General features: G+C 46.3%; 1 long non-coding RNA gene across 1 annotated transcript; it reads right to left on the bottom strand.

Annotated features, from left to right (window-relative positions):
• Positions 1-4,857: 4,857 nt before the first annotated feature.
• Positions 4,858-7,864, bottom strand: LOC130541020 (uncharacterized). Its single transcript, XR_008955066.2, has 4 exons — positions 6,488-7,864; positions 5,691-5,858; positions 5,263-5,329; positions 4,858-5,126 (listed from the first exon to the last, which is right to left on the bottom strand). It is a non-coding gene; the product is annotated as an uncharacterized LOC130541020 (long non-coding RNA).
• Positions 7,865-8,175: the final 311 nt, after the last annotated feature.

Here is an 8,175-nt window from a genome sequence, read left to right as displayed (position 1 = left end):
CTGCAGGTTCTGGTAGCTTTGTTCATAGAGCAGTTCTTTGGATTGAACCAGAAAATGTATACAAATAATTTCACACCGTGTCTGGCATCTGGTGTATGCTGAATACAAGTTGGTTGCTTCTGGGGATCCTCGATCTAACCCCAGCAAGTCTAGAAATGATTCTCCCTGATTTAAAGGTGTCATAGAGACTCCTCAGAGTAGAGAGGGCTGGAGTCTGGGTCTCTAGTTCACTGTTCCGTCCTTTCACAGGATTCCCTTGCTGTTCAGGAACGTAATGTCTATATGAATATCGTTGCCAGAATTGTCTCAGGCCATAGATATATCTTCACTTTCCGTGTTGAGTCCTTTGGAGGCCATCGGGGAGCTGCTGTTCCCCTTCAGCGTGGCTACCTGCGCAGGGAGGTCTTGGCTTCCGCAGGGTGGACCAGCTTGCACTGCTCTGTGGGTGCGCAGTCCCTGGAACGCCCTTTCTGTGTGGATGTAAGTGATGCATAAAGATCTAAAATCCCAAATCTTAGGCTTTCTCCAGGATTTCTGCTGCAATCCCAGAACAGCAGCTCTGGAGTCGCTCTGAATTAAATACACAATTTATTTTCAGATCTCTTTTATCATGAGGGCTCACATGCAGCTAACGCATTCGTCTGTGTTTGAGGCTGCAGTACGGTACATAGACCCACCGCTGGCAGAACCCATTCCTTCCTGTGGAGGTCACCCACATGTTATTTAAGTGCAGTACTTTGGATCACACAAAATAAAAACCTGTACTGTTGTGCTCCTATTAAGCACCCATTATGTAATCTCTGAGTCACCTGGAGATGGTTTTTAAATATAGTTTGCATGTTTACTGTTTGTGAAGTACCCATGCTAAGAGCTTTGCATGTTTTCTTCCATGTAACACAGCAACCTAAGGAGGCAGGAACTACTGTTATTCCTGTTTAATGCATGGAAAGCTATTGTCCACAGAGTGGGGAAGCGATGCCAGCAAGATCACATAGCTGGCACCCATGGGATTAAGCCAGGGCTCAACTCCACCAGACATAATGACTTTGCTCTCAACTGCCACATTTTATTGCCTTTCTCGATGGTTACTTTGGGTCTTAATTTGCGTTTTTCTGATGACTAATTTTGAGTTTTTTAATATATTTATCCTCTTCTGTGACCTACAATTTAAAAATGTTTCTCCTTATTGATTTTTATTAGGATATATTAAATAATCATCCCTTATTGGAGTGTGGCAAATACCTTCTCTAGTTCATAGCTTGCTTTTCAGTTTCTTTATGGTATCATTTGATAAACAGAAGCTCTTAATTATGAGGTCTTAATCACGATCAATTTTTTAGTGGTTAGCAGTTTTTATGTCTTGTTTAAAACATCCTTCCCTACTCCAAGCTCATAAATATATGCCCCTAAACATTTTAGGCTTTGGGTTTTTACACTGAACTTTTTAATCTATCAAGAAATGGTTTGTATGTATGGCACGAGGTAGCAATCTGACATTATAGTTTTTTATCTCGGTGATCAACTGTCTCATTGCCATTTATTGGCTCTTTCACTTGACTTAGTTGAGTTCCTCAAAAAGGAGAGCCCCAGAAAATGCCTTGGGTGCAGGTTGCTTATTTGAGGGTGACTGCAGGAAATGAGAGTGAGGGTATAAGGACAGTGAGACAGGGAAGGCAGATGAATTAAGTTGCTGCCATGGACAGCAGGGGTTCAAGTCCACCAGGACCCACCAAGACATGGACAGGATGTCTTCCAGAATTCTCCACCTGAAAGATGGAAGGCAGGATGGTTTATCCACCATCCGCTACTGCCTATCCCCAGGGTTGATAAGCCCATAACTCTGGGCTGTCTTAGTGCAGACCTAGAGGTGTCTCATGAAATCAGGCAGGGCCCCATAGCAGAAAGTGGAATGACCCCGAGGTGGGACAGCACCAGAGCCAGGGGCAGGAGCTGGCATGGACCTCAGATGAGAGGAGAGCTGGAAGGCGATGTGGCCCAGGGTGCCAGGCGGTCAGCTATGCTCTCCCAGGACCATTGTCTTCATCTTACAGAGTAAATGCAAGTGGTCCTGCCAGAGCCTGGTCCAGAAGTTTTCTGCCTTGCTCTGTGCCTCGGGAGGTGACCTGGAGGGATGACCCAGATGGCTTTCTTGCCTCTGCTCCCCTCAGCTCCCGGGGGGCCCTTGGGAGGAGGGCAGAAGGGGAGACGAGGGAGACAGGGCCTTCATTCCTCCTGCGTCCTCCCTGCAGGGCCACCTCGGGCTGCCTGAGTCCCTCCTCTTGAGGCAGCTTCCTCCTTCTGAGCGCCTGGAATCATGTGCTCCCTCCTCCCTCTGGTGTCACTCTTCCACCGAAATCTTTGCAAATTGTCAGGTTATTGAATCCTCTGATGTCCATGCGCCACCTGTTCCTTCGGGGATTTTGAGTGATAGGAGCAACTCAGTCCATTCACATCCACCAAGACCACTGCGGTCTCCCTGAAATGTTGGTGAGCAAAGGAGCTCAATTTCTCCATGCCCTCCCCCGGCCCCAGCTCTGTGACTGCTCATTGCTCAGGGCTGTGGAAGGGACGGGGCACAGGTGTGCAGCTTCTGCCCTCAGGAGCCTTCCAGTGTGGTGAGTGAGATGAATGAGAAGGGGAACGAGGCCCTCTGGAAGGACAGCGAGAGTGCCCAGAGCACATTGGAGCTTTGTCCCACACCAGAGTCTTCCTAGGTTCCTCTAGAGACCCGCCTGGGCCTTCTGGGGCCGCCTCCCACATCTTGCCTTTCCTCTCTTCTCCATCCTGGCTAGAGTTGGGCTTTTCCCTCATTCTCTTTCATGTCGCAGTTCCAGAGGTTTCTGCTGACTGATGTCTCTTTTATAGATGTTCATAAGACTGAAAAGCAGGCTTCAGATGTATACATCTCATATTGACAAGAGAGTGAGTGAGGACAATGGGGAAATTCATGGTCTTTTAACCAAACATAGGGGTTTTGTGATTGTGTGTTTTTTTTTTTTTTTTTTTGCCTTTTTCTTCTGAATTCTGCAAAAGCTGTTATACTAATAGCTGTGATTTGCATAATTTCTGTAGTGCAGCAGAATAAAAAGCCAGGCTTGCAGGCAGACAGTCTGGCTCTGCTGACGGAGGGCAGGGCCTTGTATTAGGGGAGAGACAAATCAACATACAGCCCCTGGGTGCTTGCCAGGGCGAGGGGGCATGGCTGGGATGGGTGTGGTGAGTCAGAAGGTGGCCTCCAAGCCCTCTCCTGTGACAGTGTCTAACTCAGGGACTGACACTCAGGGAGAGGGCTGGGGGAAGGGCAGTCCTCAGCCTGTCCTGGACTCCAGGCCCAGGTCAACCCCTCCACAGTAGCTGGTGCTCCGTGTGGAGCTGCAGAGACATTGGCTGTCCTGGGTAAGGGCAAGGGCTCTCTGATTTGGGATCTCCCTGCTGAAGGGGTTCTTTGGAGAAATCAATCATTGTCAAGTCTAGGCTATACTTCATGCCAGACTCACACAATTGTGAGACTCACATAATTAGCCTTCAATGGGCTAAATGTTGCACCACAAAGGGCATCTGTGTGGTATCGAGGTAAACAAATGGGCTTTAGAGTTAAAAAGAGAAGGGTCCCCATGCACGAGGCTAAGTGAGTGACTTTAGCTTAAGAATAAAAATAATATGGCAGCGTGCAGTGGCTCACGCATGTAATCCCAGCACTTTGAGAGGCTGAGGCAGGAAGATCATTTGAGGCTAGGAGTTTGAGACCAGCCTGGGCAATGTAGTCAGACCCTATCTCTACAAAAAATTTAAAAAGAAAAAAATTAGCTGAGCTTAGTGGCATGTGCTTGTAGTCCCAGCCCCTCAGGACTCTGGGGTAGGAGGATCACTTGAGCCAGGAGTTAGAGGCTGCACTGAGCACTGCACACTGCCTTGTGCCACTGACTCCAACTGGGGCAACAGAGCGGGACCCTGTCTCATAAATAAATAAGTAAATAATAACAGAATGAAGGCCATGTGGCTTCATGAGGATCTTGTGAATGTGTGAGATCGTACGGTGTGTGTGCTAACTACATAGTTGCTATTGTTACATTTCATTCTCATGGGCTTCCTTTGCCAATCTTTTACTTCAGAATTTGTGTTAAGGGGTCTGGGTTGGGTTAAATTTATCAGTGTCTTCTGAAGGACAAGAGTCATGGTTACAGATGTTTTCTGACAATTCCAAATTTTATGAATTCCCCACTTAAAAGTCTTGTTTGTGCCCCCTGCTGCCTCCCTCTCTTCTGAGGGCTAAAGGCCTCTTGTTGGAGGCAGGCCAGCAATGACAAATTCGTCAAGGCTACAGCTGCAGAGGCTCATAGGAGGAGCCCAGGGCCTCTCAAGACGCGGTGGCCACAGAGTTCTGGAGTGTAATTAACAGGACAGCAGCCGTGGAGACTTGGGCTGACTGAATGCTGGTGTCGAAGGACACCCTCCCTTTACCCCACTCTGTGCCAGTGTGCCTCTTATTTCTCCCTGAGCTACAACTGTTATTAACGTTCAGATTTTGGAGATAATGGTTTTAATTAAACTACTTTGCCGTTTACTACTGTTTCGGGAATTTGCTAATTAATCTTTATGTAATTGTTTTTGCAATGGTTATACAGCAAAAGTTCTTAAATTATAAGTTAAGCCTCTTGCAGAGAATCTAATTTTTAATCAGAATCCCATGTTAGTAAGTGACAGTGGGGATGGGGAATTAACTAATTGAAGTCCCTGCTCCATGGAGGTTGTCTGTCTTCAACCCGGCAAGTTGGCCGTGCTGTGCAGAGCCCTCTCCCTGCATCTCCCCATGGTCTCTGCATTACGATGGTGCTGAAGGAACCATGGATGTTCATGTATTAGGATAATAATTCTGATGCTTTATTTGTAGGGGATATGTCTCTAAAAGTGCTGTTCCTCACAGATGTCTCAGGCCACCTTCAATGAAACCCAAGCCTCTTCCTCTTCTACTGGAGCCCCTGTGAGTAAAGTCCGTGGAAATCATATCTGTTGAATTTTGGAGAAGGGTAGTAAAGTGTTGAAAGGTGTTTCAGGCTATCTCACAATATTTGATATGGAAGAAGAAGCATTTCTAATGGAAACTGGAGGGAATTGCTCTTCAACTCCTAAAATAAGAACAAGAGACTTCAAGTACATCTGGAGCTTGTTTCCCTACTGTCTTACTATCTTAGCCTGTTTATGCTGTTATAACAGGATAGCAGAGACTAGGTAATTTACAAAGGAAAAATTTAATTGGCTCACAGTTCTAGAGGCTGGGCAGTCCGAGATCAAGGGGCTGCATCTGGTGGCAGCTTTCTTGCTGCATCACCTGTGGCAGAAGGCAAGAGGGCGAAAAACGGAGAAAAAGCAAGAGATGGAACTCACAGCCTCAGGTCCTTTTATAATGGACATTAATCCATTCAAGAGTGTGGAGCCCCCATAACCTAGACACCTCTCATTAAGCCCCACCTCCTGACACTGTTGAGTTGGGGATTACATTTCTAATACATGCTTTGTGGGAAACACATTCAGACCATCACATCTGCCTAGGCCAGTGTCCATCTCTCTCTGATTCAGGGTTCTGATCCCAAGACTCATGGAAGAGCCAAACTACAGATTAGACAGAACAGTCTAATCTCCCTCCTGGTATTAGCCCCCAGGAACAGGCATGTAATCTCAGCAATGCTCACCTCTGCCTGAAAGGTAGGACTAGCAGAGAACTCCACCAAGCAGTACAGTGCTCAGGTTAGAAGCATGAAATTCAAAACCAGACTTCCTGGGCTCCAAGCCTGACTCTGCCACTCTTAGCTCTGTGACCTTTGATGAGTTACCCAACTTCTCTGGGCCTGTTTCTTCCTCTGTAAAATAAGGGTTTGTAAGAGTGCATGTCTTATAGTACTGTTATAATAAGCAAATGGGATGAAACAAGAAAGTCTTAGTACACTGCCTGGCACACAGTCATGCATATTATTATAATCCATTAAGCAATTTTATCCATGTTTTTGTTTTCAACTTCTACCATACTGCATGCTGGGTCTCACAGATGGATTGCCTAATTTGCTTATAGCTATAATCTTCTCACCACCAAATATTTCTTTCCTATTGTGCTTTTCTATGTTGGGAGATAGTCTGATTTTGCTTCATCTGTGATCTCAAGTATGTTTAGGGGACTGCTGACTTTAAGCAAACATTTGCCATAAAAGGATAGTTCAGGGGTGGCAGGTACTAAGTATCTTTTCTTATACCTGTGGAAGTACTCACTCATGCACCACAGCACTCTTGTTCACCAGGTATGAGTCCAGCCTGAACTCCTTCTCAATACACTGCCTCAGCATTCAAGAGTCAGAGTCTTAACCCAGGAAACAGAGCCCCAAGCAGAGTGGACATGCTAATGCTTTATTGGGAGGTGCAATCCCAACAACCAAAGTAAGGGACATAGGGAAATAAAGCAGGAAGGAGAGAAAGCAAATACAAGGTCATATGTTACCAGGATGGCCACAGTTTCTCCAGAGCTCCAGCTGGTTGCTCAAGTCATGTGGGACATCTCCAGGAAGACATGTGAAACACTGTGGCTCAGAACAGTCTGTCATAGGGGAGGAGGGCCAGATGATTTATCTGCTGGCTTTTTTCCATTCTCTGTCTCCTACTGGTCAAAGTTCATGTTACGGACCATCAATGCCTTGCATGACCAGGTTGTGTTAATTGTGCTAACCAGCCTCCCTGTCCCAGGACAGCCATTGAGGAGGCCAAAGCCTCTATGAATCCAGTGGAGTTAAGCTAGGGGCACAAAAACTGTTTTCGGTCCCAGCACAGCAAGTGCAGTGGGAGCCATGCAAGCCTGGCAGACTCCCCAGGGGAGGCTGAGCGCACTTGGGTGGCAAAGAGTCAGGCCACAAGCAGTGGTGCATCTACAGGAATTTAGCCAAAGTTCCAGAAGCTGTAATTGCTGAGTAGAGCTGGTGGCTCATAGACTGGCTTCTGTGAAATTGGCATGTGGCACAAAACCAATCTTGGCATCCAATGTTTCATTGAGAAATATCCCAGGAGGCTGGACGTGGTGGCTCACATTGTAATCCCAGCACATTGGGAGGCCAAGGTGGGAGGATTGCTTTAGGCCAGAAGTTTGAGACCAACCTGGGCAACATAGTGAGACCCTATCTTGATAAAAATAAATGAAAATTTAAATAAAAAATTTAAAAAAGAGAATAGCCCAAGGGCTTTGGTCTTCAAAGTCTTTGTCCCATCTCTTTATTATTTCCATCTCTTTTCCCTAGTTCCTTAACTTTTTGCTAAAGTGCAGGGACCACCCCTGCTTAGGGTATGAGATATTCATTAACCTCTTATCCCAGACCCTAGAGGCCCATGATGGGACCACATGGGAGAGGAACAGGGTGGCCACTGGTTTCAAACTGAGACACCCTGACGTCAGCTTCTGTGTCCTCTCTGCTGTACTATATTCCTCTCTTCATCTCTCACGATCTTCTTCCACCTGTTGAGGTTGTATCTCATATCCAGCGTCTCACCTAATGGTCTCTGCCCACACTATCTTTTTTCAGCTCCCAGCAAAGACAACACTTTGTGCTGAGATGTGTTTGGAAAACAACTCCACTCCTCTTTGTCTGGCAAACTCCTGCTCACCTGCCAGTCTTAGCTTCAGAAAGACCAGCCCAGACCCCACCATATAAGTCTCTGTTGTCCATCACATCGTATCATCTTTCTTCATCTGTAGGAGAATATTTATTGGAGCGATTACTGAATTCACATCTGTGTCCTCCACCAAGCTGTATGACCCCAGGAAGGCAGGGAATATGATTATTCTCTGCACCACTGTGTCGCTGGCTCCTGCCCTCTGGTTCATAATAAATGTCACACCCACCCACACACATGCACACTCACAATAAAAGAATAAGTGAACAAATAGGTGAACACCTGGATCTCTCTAACTTTTTGATCCTTTGTCTCCATAAGCCTGGAGGCTGACAAGCTAATAATTCCTACAGCAAGTGCGGGGCTGCTATCATTTTCTCTAACAGTTGTCCTGATGGCCTTTCAGAAAGTAATTGACTTTAATTATGCCCTAAACTGACCCTTTGAGTAGAACTGAAGAATAACTGAAGAGAGAAAAATGATTCGGAATGGTCCTGTTGGGTCCAATTATCAGTAGAGAAAGGGAGT

The sequence above is a fragment of the Pan paniscus genome, chromosome 20 (assembly GCF_029289425.2).
Source record: "Pan paniscus chromosome 20, NHGRI_mPanPan1-v2.0_pri, whole genome shotgun sequence".
In the NCBI taxonomy this organism is placed as follows: Eukaryota; Metazoa; Chordata; class Mammalia; order Primates; family Hominidae; genus Pan; species Pan paniscus.
The sequence above is the reverse complement of the archived record's forward strand: the minus strand, read 5'-3'. Positions and strand labels throughout refer to the sequence as shown.